Source organism: Pleurodeles waltl, chromosome 6 (assembly GCF_031143425.1).
Source record: "Pleurodeles waltl isolate 20211129_DDA chromosome 6, aPleWal1.hap1.20221129, whole genome shotgun sequence".
Lineage (NCBI taxonomy): Eukaryota > Metazoa > Chordata > Amphibia > Caudata > Salamandridae > Pleurodeles > Pleurodeles waltl.
In genome coordinates, this window is record NC_090445.1 from 1226066373 (window position 1) to 1226083109 (window position 16737).

Here is a 16737-nt window from a genome sequence, read left to right on the forward strand (position 1 = left end):
TACCTAGAAATCTGAGGTGACTAGTGTGGTGACTTTGGTAGAAGCAGTGAAGACAGTCCTGTGTGTCTGGTCAGCGATGACCGCTGGGTGACTATCGGTGCGGGCACAATTTTTAGAGCTTATGCTACTATCAGGTCTAACGTGGGAAGCCTGCACCTCAATCTCGGACGGTCAATTAATCATGGAACAGACAGTGTCTTGGTCTAGAGCCACTAGGGAGGGTGGCACACAAAGTGGAATGGGTGGCTCGAGTTTAAACTGTATGGTGGACCCACCCGGGGGTTAGTTCTTTGATCTAAGGCTACTAAGTCGTAGGCTAGCTGCCCATTTACTAGGAGGAGCTTGATACAATCGAACAGTGAGCTCTGGGACCGGCGTCGTCTGGCCCTAAGAATATCTTTCCTAATTACTGAAAGACATCCTCTGCTATGACGAATCCAATGGGTGACTTTGTTAATCAGGGAATCCTCCCCTTCCCTCCCCCACTGAGAGCTAGATCTAGGTACTTTGGATATAAAGATTTTCAGGGGAGGGAGAGTGGTAGTCTTAGGAGAATATGTACTACCAGAGTGAAGGCCCACCCCTAAAGTGAGGGATGTGGAATTGGAACTTGTGTTCTCGGGGTTAGTGGGAGGATAGTCAGTTTGCGTGCCTGCTGGTGTGCGGGAAAATAATATGCGGACTCCGACCAAAGTCCTAGGGACGGGGTCCACAAGTAGAGAGCCTGGGGGTAATGGAGCATGATGGGAACAGGTAGAGTCAGAGTGGTAGTGTTTGTCTGGGCTGGGGTGGCAGGACTTTACCTAGCTGTTCTCCCTCTCTCTTCCATGAGACGCCCCACTGTGACCGTGAGGTCGCCTATTATACACTTAAGGGCTGCTACTTCAGCCCTGAGTGTTTGTATGCAACCTGCCAAGTCGTCGTTTGGGGGAGGGAGGGATGACTGGATATTAGCGAAGCTTTCTGCCCTGGCCTGGGCAGGTGAAACTGTGAGATCCTGAATTGTAGGTGGATCGGAGGGACATGATAACAGATGAAAACGAATGGTACAAGAGACAAGTGACGGAGAGGCTCTATAGCTGGGTCATGAAGGGAACAGGGGCTGGGGACTGAATCTGCAGGGTTGGGGGGGCACTGTGCTAGTCTCAATCCTCACCCGTACCCTGGCTTTGTTAAACATATTGAGTATGCTTCCCTGCTTACTAGTCAATGATTGGGTTGCAGGGCACAGTTTGGAACTCAATGGCTGGTCGGTGGCGGGTGATGGAGTTAATATTTCCCCGCAATCAGCTAGGAGGTTATCAATGCGATCAAGTACTTAGTTACAGTCCAACTTTTTGAAGTTTTTCTTGTGTTTTTCCCCCCCAGCCCCAACCCCACCCTCGATTGCTTTTCTTTTGCCCAAATCTGTGGCAGTGTAATGGGACGAGACAAGGGCCTAGGATGATAGTTGAGGGAGGACTAAGGGGGACAGAACAGTTCGAGGTGGCTAAGGCAAAAAGCCAAACTCAGGGGGGTGGCACTGCCCAGCCTCAGTTGGTCGCAGATGGGCGCAGAAGGGCCTGCCCTTGACCCGGGCTTTGCCCGGGTGTGTCCCGCGCTGCGGTATGCCCCCTCGCGCTTTATAGCGCTAGTTGGATCTGGCAAGTGGGAGCAGGTGATGCACAAGATGGCCGCCTCCTGGGGCAACAAAGCAGTCTGGGATATGTGGTCCCTCTGGTCCTGTTAGCGCGTCCCACGCTGCGGTATGCCTCCTTGCGCTTTTTAGCGCTCGTTGGATCTGGCAAGTGGGAGCCGGTGATGCACAAAATGGCCGCCTCCTAGGGCCACAAAGCAGTCTGGGATATGTAGTCTCTCTGGTCACGTTAACGCGTCCCCACCACAACCATTCCGCACAACACAGCAGCTGCTAAGGAAAGAAACAGAAAAAGAGGGGGAAAAGGTAGTACAGCAACAACCCTCACAACCAGTATTTCACCACCCCACACACGCTGGCTCCCCAATCGGGCCAGGCCGACAAACCCACCCTCACCAAACACAAAACCCAAGGCAACAATGCGCAGTTTAAGAGGACTCATCCATGGGGGCATCAGCGAGGCCATCCGAAAACCTCCCCAAGAGGGGCAGATGGGCTAGAGCATCAAAAAAGCTAAAAAAGTCTAGGACCAACACTGCAAGGCCAATCAGAGCAATTTAAATCAGTTCCAGCACCCCAACGAAGGGGTGCCCCAGACCGCAGCCTCAAAGCTAAGGTCAGTCAGTACTGCTTCCAGCAGAGGCCTCCATCTCAGCTCGCTCCGCCTGCACACTGGCCGGGGGAACTTTTTTAGGAATAGTCTAAGCATATTTGGCGGCCAACTTTGGGTCCATAAAGAAGTGCAGTTTGCCCTTATGCAATACTTGCAGCTTGGCAGGATAAATGAGGGAAAACTTGGCATCTATCTGGCTTAAAGTGCGCTTTACTGAAAGAAATGCCCTACCTGCGTCCTGTACCCCTGGGATGTAGTCCGGAAAAAAAATAAGTTCTGTGTTATTGTATATCACTGGGTGCCGTTCATGAGCCAGCCAGAGTATTGTGTGTCTATCTCGGTAGTTCAAAAGGAGCACAATGATAGGATGCGCCGGTGCCCCCGGCAGAGGACAGGGGGCAAGCAACGGTGTGCCCGCTCCATCACCAGCACCTGAGATAGCTCACCAGGAAATAACAATGCAAACATAGGCCCTCATTACAATCCTGGCGGACGGTGTTAAAGTGGCGTTAATATCGGCAACAGGCCGGCGGTAAAAAAAAAATGGGATCACGACCATGGCGGAAACCGCCATCATAGGCAGCCACTTTAACACTCCGACCGCTATGGCGGTAGCAACAAACACCACAGCGGTCTCCACCAACAGACAGGCGGAAGACAATGTATCGCCCAGACTATTATGACACACCAATCCACCAGCTTTTCCGGGGCGGTACAAACGCCATTAAAAGCACGGCAGAAACAGTATTTGGAAGGGAAAACGTTCACCGCTCCACACTCAACTAAGAACCAGGACGCCATGGAGCCCGAGCTGCAGGTCCTGCTGATGCTGATGTATCTTCTCATATTCCAGGAACATCAAAGACGGCGGTGGCGGCGACGACCATGATGAGTACTGCACTTAGGACACAAGGGGGGGGGGGAAGAGAGTGACACACACCCGCAAGACGCAACAACCCCACCCCCACCCACAACACCATACACACAAAAAGAACCAACAACATTACAGAAACACCTCATAACTTTCAGGAATAACGCAAGGACAAAAGGAATTTAATGAAATCAGTGATATTTTAGAAATAGGCAGATATACGTAACAAATAGAAAAAAGGTATATACAAATATCTGAAATATGTACAGAAGAACGTACATTGTCCTTTGCAAATTTATGTGGCCCACTGGGCCAAAAATCATGGGCCAAGCCTACACTTGACTCTTGCCTCAATACGGAGAGAACACTGCAGGGGCATCAGGCCGAAAACACACAGGCACCTCAGGAGGACAGGGAAGGGGGGGGGGGGGGCACCGCAGCCAGAAGATGGAATAACACCACTGCACCTCGAGGGGGCTCCATGCCCACTGCTAGGTCCTGGTTAGTGCAATGCCACAGTCTCTCAAGTCGGTGGGTTGCCCACTGCTTGTTCCTGGGGAGTGCAAGGCCACAGTCTCTCTAGTGGGTGGTTTGCCTACTGTTTGTTCCTGGGGAGTGCAAGGCCACAGTCTCTCTAGTGGGTGGTTTGCCCAGTGCTTAGTCCTGGGGAGTGCAAAGCCACAGTCTCTCAAGTGGGTGGTTTGCCCACTGCTTGTTCCTGGGGAGTGCAAGGCCGCAGTCTCTCTAGTGGGTGGTTTGCCCACTGCTTGGTCTTGGGGAGTGCAAAGCCACAGTGTCTCAAGTGGGTAGTTTGCCCACTGCTTGTTCCTGGGGAGTGCAAGGCCACAGTCTCTCTAGTGGGTGGTTTGCTCACTGCTTGGTCGTGGGGAGTGCAAAGCCACAGTCTCTCTAGTTGATGGCTTCTCCATTGGTTCTGGAGCGGATTGTGCCCAGAGTGCTTCATCCTGGCAAGGATAGGGTGAGTGGGTGCCTTTCTCCACTAGTTCTGGAGGGGGCTCTGTGCCCAGTATGCCTAATCATGCCAAGGAGGGGGTAATTGGATGCCTTTCTCCACTGGTTCTGGAGGGTCCTTTGTGCCCAGTGTGCTTCATCCTGCCAAGGAAGGGGTAAGTGGATGCCTTTCTCCACTGGTTCTGGAGGGGGCTTTGTGCCCAGAGCGCTTCATCCTGCCTAAGAGGGGGTGCGTTGGTTCCTTTCTCCACTGGTTCTGTAGGGTGCTTTGTGCCCAGTGTGCTTCATCCTGCCAAGGAGGGGGTGAGTGGATGCCATCTTCCACTGGTTCTGGAGGGGGCTTTGTGCCCAGTGTGCTTCATCCTGCCAAGGAGGGGGTGAGTGGATGCCTTTCACCACTGGTTCTGGAGGGGGCTTTTGTGCCCAGTGTGCTTCATCCTGCCAAGGAGGGGGTGAGTGGATGCCGTCTTCCACTGGTTCTGGAGGGGGCTTGGTGCTCAGTGATGCACTACTTGGGGTGTGCCAGTACACATTCTCTCACCTGGGTGTCTGAGGCACGAGATTAGCAGGGAACATGTAGCATGATAGTACATGGAAGCAGGGTAGACTCCATCCTGGGGCGCCTAAGGCTGCTCAGTGGTGGCAGTGCCAGAGTTGGTGGGGGTGCTGCCAGTGGTGGTGGTAGGTTCAAGCTCGTCTCCTGCAGCCTCGGACGGCCGCCTACTGGGGCTGCTGGTGCTGGTAGTGGTCCTACTGTCAGCGGTGCAGGTGGCGGTGCTTGTGGCGTGGATGTGGCAGTGCTGGTCGTGGTGCAGGTGCCGGTGCTGCTAGTGGTGGAAGAAGGCTCCAGCCCTTCTCCTGCAGCCTCAGACGGCTGCTCACTGGGGATGCTGCGCGGTGATGCAGGTGGCGGTGCATGTGCTGCTGGCGGTGCTGCACGTGGTGCAGGTGGCAGGGCTGGTGCTTCTGCTGGTGGGCACCAGGGCTTCACCTGCATCCTCCGTCGGCTGACGTGCCTTGCCATCGATTTTTCTCCCCTTCCTCATTTTGGCAGATGCTGTTGTGCCCTTGGCTCTGTCAGCTGGAGGATTAGGGGAGGCCTTGCTGGGTAGGTCGTGCTCCTTGCTCTTGCTGCATGCTGGCCCCTTCTTCACCTTGGCAGGTGGTGGAATGGTCTGATCCTTTGCAGGGGTTGGTGGTACACTGGCTTTCCTGATGGGTACCCCTTTTGAAGCTCTAGGAGTACCAGGTTCCACACTGGACGGTGACTTGGTGGCTGAGGTGCTGGGCTGGGTTCTGGACACCCTGGCCAGAGGGGAAGGACGGGGGGAGGGGAAGGGTAGGGAACAGGTCAATGTTTGCCAGGAAAAGTTTTTTTGACACACTAGGGCGAGACGATGGAGATGGTTTGGGAGTGGAGGAAGAGTGAGTCGTAGGAGGTGTCTTTCTGCTGAGTTTGGGTGAGGGTGCATGGGCTGGATGCTTTTGTGAGGTGGATGGTGGGTGGGTGGGTTCTTGCGTTTGTGTACTTTGGGAGGAGAGATCACAGAGGACGTGTGCATGGTTGTGGGGTGGTGACTGCCAGTGAGGGGTGTGTTGTGATGGGCGTGCTGGTGATGGAGGTAGTGGATGAGGATGTAGTGCATGCAGGTGTGAGTGGAGACGAAACTGGGAGGGAGGTGGACGAAGGAGGAGAAGGAGGAGGAGGACACAGTGGAGGCAGTGGATGTTGGTGTGTCTGCATGGGTATGGTGTTTGTGTGAGTGCCTGTGAGATGAATGGTGGTGCTTATGTTTGCCTGAGCCACCTTTGTGTGGTGATTTGGGTGAATGCTAGTCTGAAGGTGTGCCTGGGATAGGCTGGGGTTGAGGGGATTGGGTCTGGGTAGAGGAGGTTGGAGTGGGGAGGCTAGACACAGGGACAATGGCTGCCATCAGTGCTGAGGCCAGAGCCTGAAATGCTCTCTGTTGGGCTGCCACGCCAGAGTGAATGCCCTCCAGGTATGCATTTGTTTGTTGCAAATGCCTCTCAACACCCTGGATGGCATTCAGAATGGTTGACTGCCCAACAGTGAGGGATCTCAGAAGTCAATAGCCTCCTCACTGAGGGCAGCAGGGCTGACTGAGGCAGGGCCTGAGGTGCCTGAGGCGAAGGAGATGCCTACCCTTATGGGTGAGTGGGCACGGGAAACACGCTGAGGGGCTGCTGGGAGGGCGGTGCTGGTAGGGGGGTGGCGGCTGTACCTGTTGTTGGGGTGGGCACAGAGGTGTCCGCCACCACCAGGAAGCTTCCATCGGAGGAGTCGCCGCTGTCTGTGGTCTCCCCTCCTGTCCCAGTCGAGGAGCTCCCCTCAGCCTCCGTCCCACTGGTGCCCTCGGTGGATTCGACCTCCAGGCCCATGTGGGATGCAGCTCCCTCGGTCGCCGGTGCCTCTGCTCCTCTGCCACATGATGCTAATGCACACAAGGACAGGGTGACAAAACAAAAAGGGGGAGGGAGACAGAGGATACACTTAGTCAATGCCAGCAACAATACTACAGTTGGCGTACACAACACACAGGGGAGCAGCCCTATGCACTACCCCATGCAGTACCAGTTACTAAGACAGTCACCAGCCCATGGGGTTCAATGCCTAACGCCCTTAGCTGTACACCTGAAACCCACAGGACCCTGCCCAGGAGTAGATAGCCGCCAACACTATTGGGGTAGGAGTGATTCTGAGCCTGCCCAACAAGGGACCTACCCTGTCATGTCCGTCCTGGCCAAGGGGCACCCACAGTCCACATCCCCCACCCAGGTACCTTCTAACACCAGCAAAGTCAGGGTTCAGATTATGTACTCACCCCCTCCTGGCTGCTGTGAGGCCTTCAAGTGCCCATCCAACTCCGGATAGGCCACCACCAGGATGCAGAACATCAGGGGTGTCATGGTGCGACGGGCACCCCTTCCTCGTTGGGAGGCCAGCCCCAGCTGGGCCTCCACTGTCTTCTTTGCTCAACGGCACAGGTCCTCCCACCTCTTGTGGCAGTGGGTGCTCTGCTTGTCAAAGACCCCCAGGGTCCGCACCTCCTTGGCGATGGCACACCAAATACCCTTTTTCTGGTGGGCCCTAACCTGCATGGACAAGACAGCAGAAAACGTAATTAGTCACCCGTCCAGAATGTCATGCACATTGCCCACCAGATCCCTCCGATCCCCTGACGCACATACATTGACCACCTTGCATGCTGCACTCTGGCCAGGACCCCTCTGCACCCCCTACATGTGGCTTACACACACACAACTCCATACATTCATGGCCCACGCATCATGCTCACAGTGTACTCACCTGTTTGTCTGGAGGACCGTAGAGTAACGTGTACTGGGGTAGGACCCCATCCACCAGTTTCTCCAACTCCTCCGAAGTGAAGGCAGGGGTCCTTTCCCCAGACACATGAGCAATTGCCGCTTCCAGACACAGGTCACAGTAGCACTTGAGGTGTAGGTCCTCTCTTGTTGAAGGCCAGGTAGTAAGTGAGTGAATAGATCGAAAATGACGGTGACTTCCGCGGCGGTGCGTACCGTCACCGCCATTGGCTCCAGGAATCCATAAGGCCCAATGATAACCAATGCGAAGTTGCGTGGCGGTCATCAAACGGCTACTGCGACGACGCACAACGCCAGCGCAATTATCTCATTTCCACTTGTCCCTCCTCACAGGCAAGTAGTTCCTTCCTGATGCCAGTGGCCATGGCATCAGGGATGTCACAGCCTATGTTCTCTAACGTTTTGACCAGAGTGTTGTCTGCCCTCCTGAAACACATGTGCAGCTACATCGTGTTCCCCCAGGTGGAGGATTTGGCCACAGTGAAGGCTGACTTTTATGCCCTGGAACATATCCCCAACATCATTGGTGCCATTGACGGGACACATGTGGCATTTGTCCCACCCCGGAGGACTGAACAAGTTTACAGGAATAGAAAAACTATCACTCAATGAATGTGCAGATGGTGTGTTTGGCTGACCAGTACATCTCCCATGTGAATGCCAAATATCCTGGCTCTGTGCATGACGCCTATATCTTGAGGAATAGCAGCATCCCATATGTGATGGGCCAACTCCAGAGGCACCGGCTGTGGACAATAGATGAGCCAAAGATCCCCACACAGTATGAGTAGGTGTATAGGGTTGTCCCTAATGGTTAGTGTGTGTCTAACAGTTGTCCCTCGATGTTTTCAGGTGACTCAGGTTACCCCAACCTCTCATGGCTACTGACCTCGGTGAGGAATGCCAGGTCAAGGGCAGAGGAACGTTACAATGAGGCACATGGGCGTACAAGGAGGATAACAAAAAGAACCTTCGGCCTCCTAAAGGCCAGATTCGGGAGTCTCCATCTGACAGGTGGATCCCTGTACTACTCACCCAAGAAGGTGTGCCAGATCATCGCTACTTGTTGCACAACCTGGCCTTAAGACGCAAGGTGCCTTTTCTGCAAGAGAATGTGCCTGGAGATGGTCTTGTGGCAGCGGTGGAGCCTGTGGACAGTGAGGAAGAGGAGGCAGAGGAAGAAGATATTGACAACAGAACCAATGTTATTTGGCAGTACTTACAGTGACACACAGGTAAGACACTAACTTCACTTAACCTTTCAGTTATCTGTTGGACAATGAACAAGGCAACCTGTTTCCTTATGTCTATGGCCTCTGACTGTACCCTTTCGCATCTCCATTTTCAGGTCTCTGTGCCCCACTCTGGCTCCTGCTATGTGTACTGCTGCCCACCAGAGGTCATCCTAAAGTATTATTCACTGTACTTTTCAGTTGCAATGCTTTGATTATGTTGAACTAATACATATTAGAATCATTTGACAGACTCAAGATTGGTATTTGTTCCAAGGGTGTTTATTTAAGTGCTCATAAGTAGATGGGGTGGTGCAAGGAGCTGGGATGATGGTGGATGAAAGTCCAGGGTAGAGTCCAGTCTCTTGGTATCACAGGTGCATTGTCCAATGGGGCATAGGAAGGGGAGTAATGGCAGTTCAAGGTAGACAGGGTGACAGAGTGGGACAGAAGGGTGAAAATCAGGATAGTCCTATTTCCTGGAGGGGGTTTTGGCAATGTTCTCTGGCTTCTGCCTGGATCGCAGAGACCGTTTGCGGGGTGGTTCTCCTTCTGCAGGGGGTGGGGTGCTGGTGGCCTGTTGGTCCTGTGGCGGTGCCTCCTGTCCACTAGCACCGGCAGAGGTGGAAGGCTGTTCCTCGGTGTGGCTAGTGTCAGGGGCCCGTTGTTGTGCCACTGCCTCCCTCATGGTCTTGCCCATATCAGCCAGCACCCCTGCAATGGTGACCAGGATGGTGTATATTTTTGTTAGGTCATCCCTGATCCTCAGGTACTGTCCCTCCTGCAGCCGCTGGGTCTCCTACAGCTTGGCCAGTATCTGGCCCATGGGACCATGGGTCTCCTGGGAATGGTGGTATGCTCTCAGGATGTTGGAGAGTGCCTCGTGGAGAGTGGGTTCCCTGAGCCTGTCCTCCCCGTGTCGCACAGCAGTCCTCCCAGCTTCCCTGTTGTCCTGTGCCTCTGTCCCCTGAACCGTGTGCCCACTGCCAATGACCCCAGGTCCCTGATAGCCCTGTGTTTGTGGGGTTGCCTGGGGTCCCTGTAGCGGTAGACACACTGCTGATTGACGTGTCCTGGGGACAGTGGCATGGGCCCGCTGGGTGGGTGCTGTGGTGGTGTTTCCTGAGGGGGGAGGCTCTGTCGTGGGTTGGGACTGTGGCAGGGGAACCGACTGTCCAGAGGTCCCTGATGGGCAGGTTGGTCATCGTGATCCAGGCATGCAGAGCTGCTGTTGTCACTGTGGGCATCTTCTTTGGGGGGACTGGATGTAGCTGGCACCTCCTCTCCAGTGACGTTGAGCAGGAGTCCTGTGGGGTTGCACATGCAGTGTTATTGTATCTGCGTGGGCCATATTGTGCATGGGTGTGTTTCCCTCTATGATTGTGATTTCCCTGTCAGCTTGGCCTTGTGTGAGTGGTGATTTACAGGGCATGCTGTGGGGTGGCCCACCAGCATAGGCACCCCCTCCCTGCCCTAGCTGCCAAAGCCACAGTCACGTGTCGCCAGCCGCAGGTGTTGTCTCATGAGGCCACTGCAAAGAAGTCCACTCCCAAGGCGACGGGCAGGCCCCAAAGCATTAAAAAAAAAAATTTAAGAGGGGGGCTTGGGGAGGGTATTGGTCACAGCCCGTCCTTGCAGACCTGGCTGTTCAGGCAGTAGTGTTTAATGAACATGTGCAGGGACGCCCCGTTGCTGCCTGGCAGACGTTCAAGACTGGAACTCCGCGTGTTAACGCACTAGTTGCAGCTCTTGCTCTGGTGGACTGAGCATGCAAACCCTCAGGGGGTTCATTTTAAGTCAAAGCATAGCACATTTTGATGCAGAGAACAACCCATCTAGAGATGGTCTTTTTCTGCACAGCCTGTCCTTTCTTTGAACCAACATAACCAACAAAGAGTTGATTGTCCATCCGGAAGTCTTTGGTACGATTAAGGTAGAATGCTAAAACGTTTTTTGGATTCAGATGGTGGAGTCTCACCTCTTCACAAGAAGAATGTGGGGGAGCATAAGTAGTAGGCAAGGTGATTGATTGGCCTACAAGAAAGTCTGTGAGCACTTTAGGTAGGAAAGAGGCCCTGTTACGAAGCACCAATTTTTCAGGATGGACAGAGATGAAGGGTGGCTTGTAAGAAAGAGCTTGCAGCTCACTTGCTCTGCGGGCACAGGTGAAGGCTACAAGGATGGCTGTTTTTAACGTGAGAAGCCGAAGGGGACAATTATGAAGAGGCTCAGATAACCGTTAAGGGTGCCCAAAGCACAGTTCTGCTGGGCAAGAGAGTGTACAAACAAAGGAACCTCGGAGAAAGGGGATCAACAGACTTGTTGGTACACCATGCCACAAATGTATTCCAACGACAGGCATATATCATTTTGGCACAGGTAACATTACAGACTTCAGGCACCAGGTCAAAAGCTGTTGACTGCGGCGGCTCAATCTCCTAGCCAGGAGGAGGAGACTAGACAGCTTTGTGTGAAAAACCATCCCCTGCTGTTGCGACAGAAGATCCTCCTGAAGAGGCAGTCTGAGTGGAGGATCGATGGCCATGCTCAAAAGCTCGGGATACCATACTCTACTTGCCCGGTACGGAGCCATATGAACTAACTTGGGCTCGGTTGGTATTGATCTTCTTGAGAAATCTGGGCATAAGTAGTACTGGAGGGCAAGCGTAAAGGAGGCCAGAGTTCCACTTGAGATGAAAAGCATTTAGGAGCGTGTGCCGCCTTGGAAACTCCAGCGTGCAAAACAGCTGGCATGGAGTGTTCTCTGCGGAGACGAGCAGTGTAGGTTAGTGCTCCTTTTGGCATGGTTACCCCCTCACTCTTTGCCTGATATTCATGCTGACTTGAGAGTGTGCTTCGATCCTGCCAACCAGGCCACAGCACCAGTGTTCTTTCTCTAAATTGTACCATTATTCTCACAATTGGAACACACCTGGCACACAGATAAGTCCCTTGTAAAAAGTACCATTGGGCTCTGTGATCGTGGCTGCAGCATGTATTGTCCCTAATTGACCCCTCACCATACACAAGCATGCCTTACAGCCCTAAGGCAGAGTGGACTATACCACAGGTGAAGGCATAGCTGCATGAGAACAATATGCCCGTACAGTGTCTAAGTTCATTCTTAGACATTGTTAGTGCAGTGTGGCCATAATGAGTATATGGGCTGGGAGTTTCTCATCACAAACTCCTCAGCTCCATGAGGGCTTCACTGAAGACTGGGAAGTTTGGTATCAACTAATATCAGTATTGGATTAATTCTACAATGCACTAAGAGGGCATCTCAGGGATGCCCCTGTATTTTAACCAACCCTTTAGTGTAAAGCTGACCATTATGTGACAGCCTGCTGCTAAAAGACACATTTCTGACCTCATGGGGTGAGAGCCTTTGTGCTCTCTGGAGTCCGAAAAAAAGCCTGCTCTGGGCGGAGGTGCTTCACACCTCCCCCTGCAGGAACTGCAACACTTGGCGGTGAGCCTCAAAGGCTCAGGCCTCCTGTTACAGAGCCCCAGGGCACTCTAACTAGTGGAGATGCCTCTCCCCCCAGACAAAGCCCCACCTTTGGCAAGTTCAGCAGCAAAATTAGGTAAAACATAGAGGAGTGACCACTCCAGCTAGGACCACTCCTAAGGTGTCCGAAGCTGAAGTGACTCCTTCCCTGCAGAATCCTTCATCTTAGTTTAGAGAACAGGGGCCCATAGGGTTAGGAAAGTGCCCTCCTCCCCAAAGGGAGTGAGCATAGGAAGGGTGTAGCCACCCTCAGGGACAGTAGCCATTGCTACTGCCCTCTGACCCATGGAATGACCCTAAATCTAGGATTTAAGAGCAAACCTGAATCTACCTCTCCAGATTCCTGGCGACTGCAATAAGAAAAGAAAAAAAGAACATGAAGGACTTCTAAGTCGACCCCAGTAAAGAATAATCCAGACACCAACTGACTTGTTCCCAGCCCGACCGGCCTATCTGCGGTTTCAGAAGCCCTGCTAAAAAAAAAAAGTGACATCCTGCAGGAGCAGCAACCTCTACAAACCCCCAGAGGACTGCCTGACCAAGACCTCCTGAGGACAGCAGCTCGGCACACAAGAAACTATAAAAAGGACTCCAGGACCACCCTAGATCTGCAAGTCCTGCTCACTCTGCACCTGATGCCCACGGCCTGGGTCCAGGAGGCCAACCGGTCCAGAGCAGGTCCCCAGGCGACTATGACCTCGTGTCCACCCTAGGTTGACCCCTCCTGCTCAACACAACAACATCTGCAGCCCGACACCGGAGGACCCCCTGATCAGATCCAACAGAGATACCAGACACCTAAAGGTACCCCTGCACCCGCAGCCCCCAGGTCTTGGGAAATCCGACCGATGGTCCAGCAAGGTTCAGAGGACAGCCCTCCTTGTCTAGCCTGTGGTTTTCCAGAACCAACCCCCCTGGACCCAGCCTGCAGCATATTTTGTGACCCCTGGGGTCCCCCTATTGAAAAGCATTGGGCGCACAGCCTTGTGTTTGCACCATGCACCTGGCCGCCCCTGTGCCGCTGAAGGTGTGTGATTGGTGGCTACCTGTAGCCCACCCCGGTGCTCACCTAAAACCCCCAGGTCTGCGCTCCAAAGACCCAGGTACTTACCGGCAAGCAGATCATTTCCAAGCACTCCTAGTCCTCTTAGGATTCCATTGCAAACCAGACGCAAACTTTGACCTGTGCACCCAGCCAGCCCCATCTTACTGGTGGTGCACTTTTGGGGTCAGCCTAATCTTTGACCTGTGGACATCATAAATCCCTAAGACTGGAATCGCAAATCTTGTACTTACCTGCTTACTGTGCTAACATTGTTTCCCCCCAGGACTCTATGGCCTCCTATGGAAAATTGCACTATGTCAACTTTTGAAATAGAAAATTGCTACTTGTAAACTGCTTGCTCTGCTAAAACCAAACAAAGTACATTTGATACATATGCTTCATACCTACTTACAATGGTACTTACCAGCAACTAAGTTCTTCTGGTTCTAGTAATAAAATAACACAATATATTTTTGGTATATAAAAACAATTGGCCTGGAGTTAGTCAGTGAGTGTGTGTCTCATTTATTGACTGTGTGTACAACAATACTTTATACTACCCTCTGATAAACCCAACTGCTCGACCGCACCCCCTCAAAAGAGAGCATTAGTATTATCTACTTTAGCCTCTGTTAAACCTCTGGGGAACCCCCTGGACTCTGTGCACACTATCATTTTGATATAGTCTATACAAAGCCAGCTTCCTACAAACAAATCTAACCAAGGCCCTCCCTACGACTGAATGAGGCCTGCGCCACCTCCAGAAGGAGACGCCATTCGTGATCTACCATGCACTGACGGCTTAGTTTGTCTGCTCTGGTGTTCAGAGAGCCCGCAAGATACTGAGCCACCAGGGATATACCCGGACATTCCAGACACGTCCAGAGAAGCAGAGCCTCTTGACAAAGACTCCATGACCCCCCACCCTGCCCCATTTGTTGCATTACCACATGGCAGTGGTGTTGTCCATGAAGACCTGCACCACTTACCCTCTGAGAGAGGGAAGGAATGCTTTCAGTGCAAGCCTGGTCGTCCTGAGCTTCAGAAGATTGATGTGGAACCGGACTTCAAAGCAGACCAGATGCTGCTGATCTCTGCCTCCCCCATGTAGCCACTGCATCCCAGGAGTGACACATCTGTGTAGGAATTTAACATCTTTCTTGGCATGTTAATCCCATTTTTACCTCTATGTCAGTATGTTTTTGCCTGTCTCACTAGGATCCTGCTGGTCAGGACCCCCACTGCTCATAGTTTATGGCCTAATCTGTGGGTGTATAGTTCTTAACTGTGTCACTGAGGCTCTGTTAATCAGAACCTCAGTGCTTATGTTCTCTCTGCTTTTAAATTTGTCACTATAGGCTAGTGACTGCATTTACCAATTTCAACTGGCACACTGGACCCCCCTTGTAAGTCCCTGGTATATAGTACCTAGGTACCCAGGGCATTGGGGTTCCAGGAGATCGTTATGGGCTGCAGCATTTCTTTTGCCATCCATAAGGAGCTCAGACAAACCCTTTCACAGGACTGCCACTGCAGCTGGCGTGAAATAGTGCATACATTATATCACAGCCATTTTCACTGCACTTAAGTAACTTAAAAGTCACCTATATGTCTAACCTTCATTTAATGAAGGCTAGGTGCAAAGTTACTAAGTGTGAGGGCACCCTTGCACTAGTAAAGGTGCCCCCACATAGTTCAGGGCCAATTCCCGGGACTTTGTGAGTGCGGGGACACCATTACACGCATGCACTACCTATATGTAGCTTCATAAAGGTAACTCCGAATATGGCCCTGTAAGGTGTCCTAAGATCATGGAATTGTCCCCCCCCATCCAAAATCTGGTATTGGGTAGCCAATTCCATGCATCCTGGGGGCTCTACTATGGACACCCAGTACTGCCAAACCAGCTCTCTGAGGCTTGCAATGCAGCTACAGATGCTGCCACCTCACAGACGGGGTTCTGCCCTCCTGTGGCCTGAGCAGCTCAGTCCCTGGAAGGCAGAACAAAGCATTTCCTTTGGGAGCAGGGTGTTACACCCTCTCCCTTTGGAAATAGGTGTTACAGGCTGGGGAGGGTTAGCCTTCCCCAGCCTCTGGAAATGCTTTGAAGGGCACAGATGGTTCCCTCATGCATAAGCCAGTCTACACGGGTTCAGCGAACCCCCAGTCCCTGCTCTGGTGAGAAACTGGACAAAGGAAAGGGGAGTGACCACTACCCTGTCCATCACCACCCCAAGGGTGGTGCCCAGGGGTGGTGCCCAGAGCTCCTCCAGTGTGCCCCAGACCTCGCCATCTTGGATCCGGAGGTGTGAGGGCACTCTGGAGGCATCTGAGTGGCCAATGCCAGCAGGTGACGTCAGAGACCCCTCCTGATAGATGCTTACCTGACTAGGTGGCCAAACCTCCTCTGAGGGCTATTTAGGGTCTCTCCTGTAGGCTTTTCCTCAAATAACGACTTGAAAGAATTCACCAGAGTTCCTCTGCACCTCTCTCTTCAACTTTTGCCAAGGATCGACCGCTGACTGCTCCAGGACGCCTTCAAAACTGCAACAAAGTAGCAAGAAGACAACCAGCGACATTGTAGGGCCTAATCCTGCCGGCTTTCTCGACTGTTTCCTGGTGGTGCATGCTTTGGGGGCTGCCTGCCATCATCCTGCACTGGAAGCCACAAAGAAATCTCCTTCGACGGAATCTTCCCCCTGCTTCAGCAGGCACCAAATTTCAGCGTCACCGGTACTCTGGGACCCCTCTCATCTTGACGAGCATGGCCCCTGGAACACAGGTGGTGGACCCAAGTGACCCAGACTGTCAAGTGATCCAACTGTCCAAATTTGGAGGAGGTAAGTCCTTGCCTCCCCTCTCCAGACACTAATCCTGTGCACCGCATGAACTGCCGCTGCTAAGGATTCTGTGCACATTTCCAAGGAATCCGTCATGCACAGTCAAGCCCAAGTCCCCAGCACTCCGTCCTGCATTGCTCAACTCCCTAAGTTGACCTCCGGCTTCGTGGAACCCTGTTTTGTAGTGTTGAGACGACCGCTGTGTTCAGTCTTCTTGAACCCGTGTTCAAGGACTTCTGCATTTGCTACCTTCTTGTGCGTGTGCTCTCTATGTTGCTAAGGGCCCCCTCTCTCTCCTCTCCCAAGTGGCGACATCCTGGTCCATCCTGGGCCTGGGCAGCTCCCTTTTTCTTCAACCGCGACTCTTGCAGCTATAGCAGGGGTTGTTTGCGGTCTTTTGCCAAAGAAACAACTCTGCATCCTCCAGCACTCCATGGGACATCTTCTGCACAAAGGAGAGGTTCCTAGCACCTTCCGTTGTTGCAGAATCTTCAGCTTCTTCCATCCGGAGGCAGCCATTTTGCACCTTCATCTGGGGTTTAGTGGGCTCCTGCCCCCCTGGACACTTTCATGACTCTTGGACTTGGTCCCCTTCCTTTACAGGTCCTCAGGTCCAGGAATCCGTCTTCAGTGCTTTGCAGTGTGTTGTGG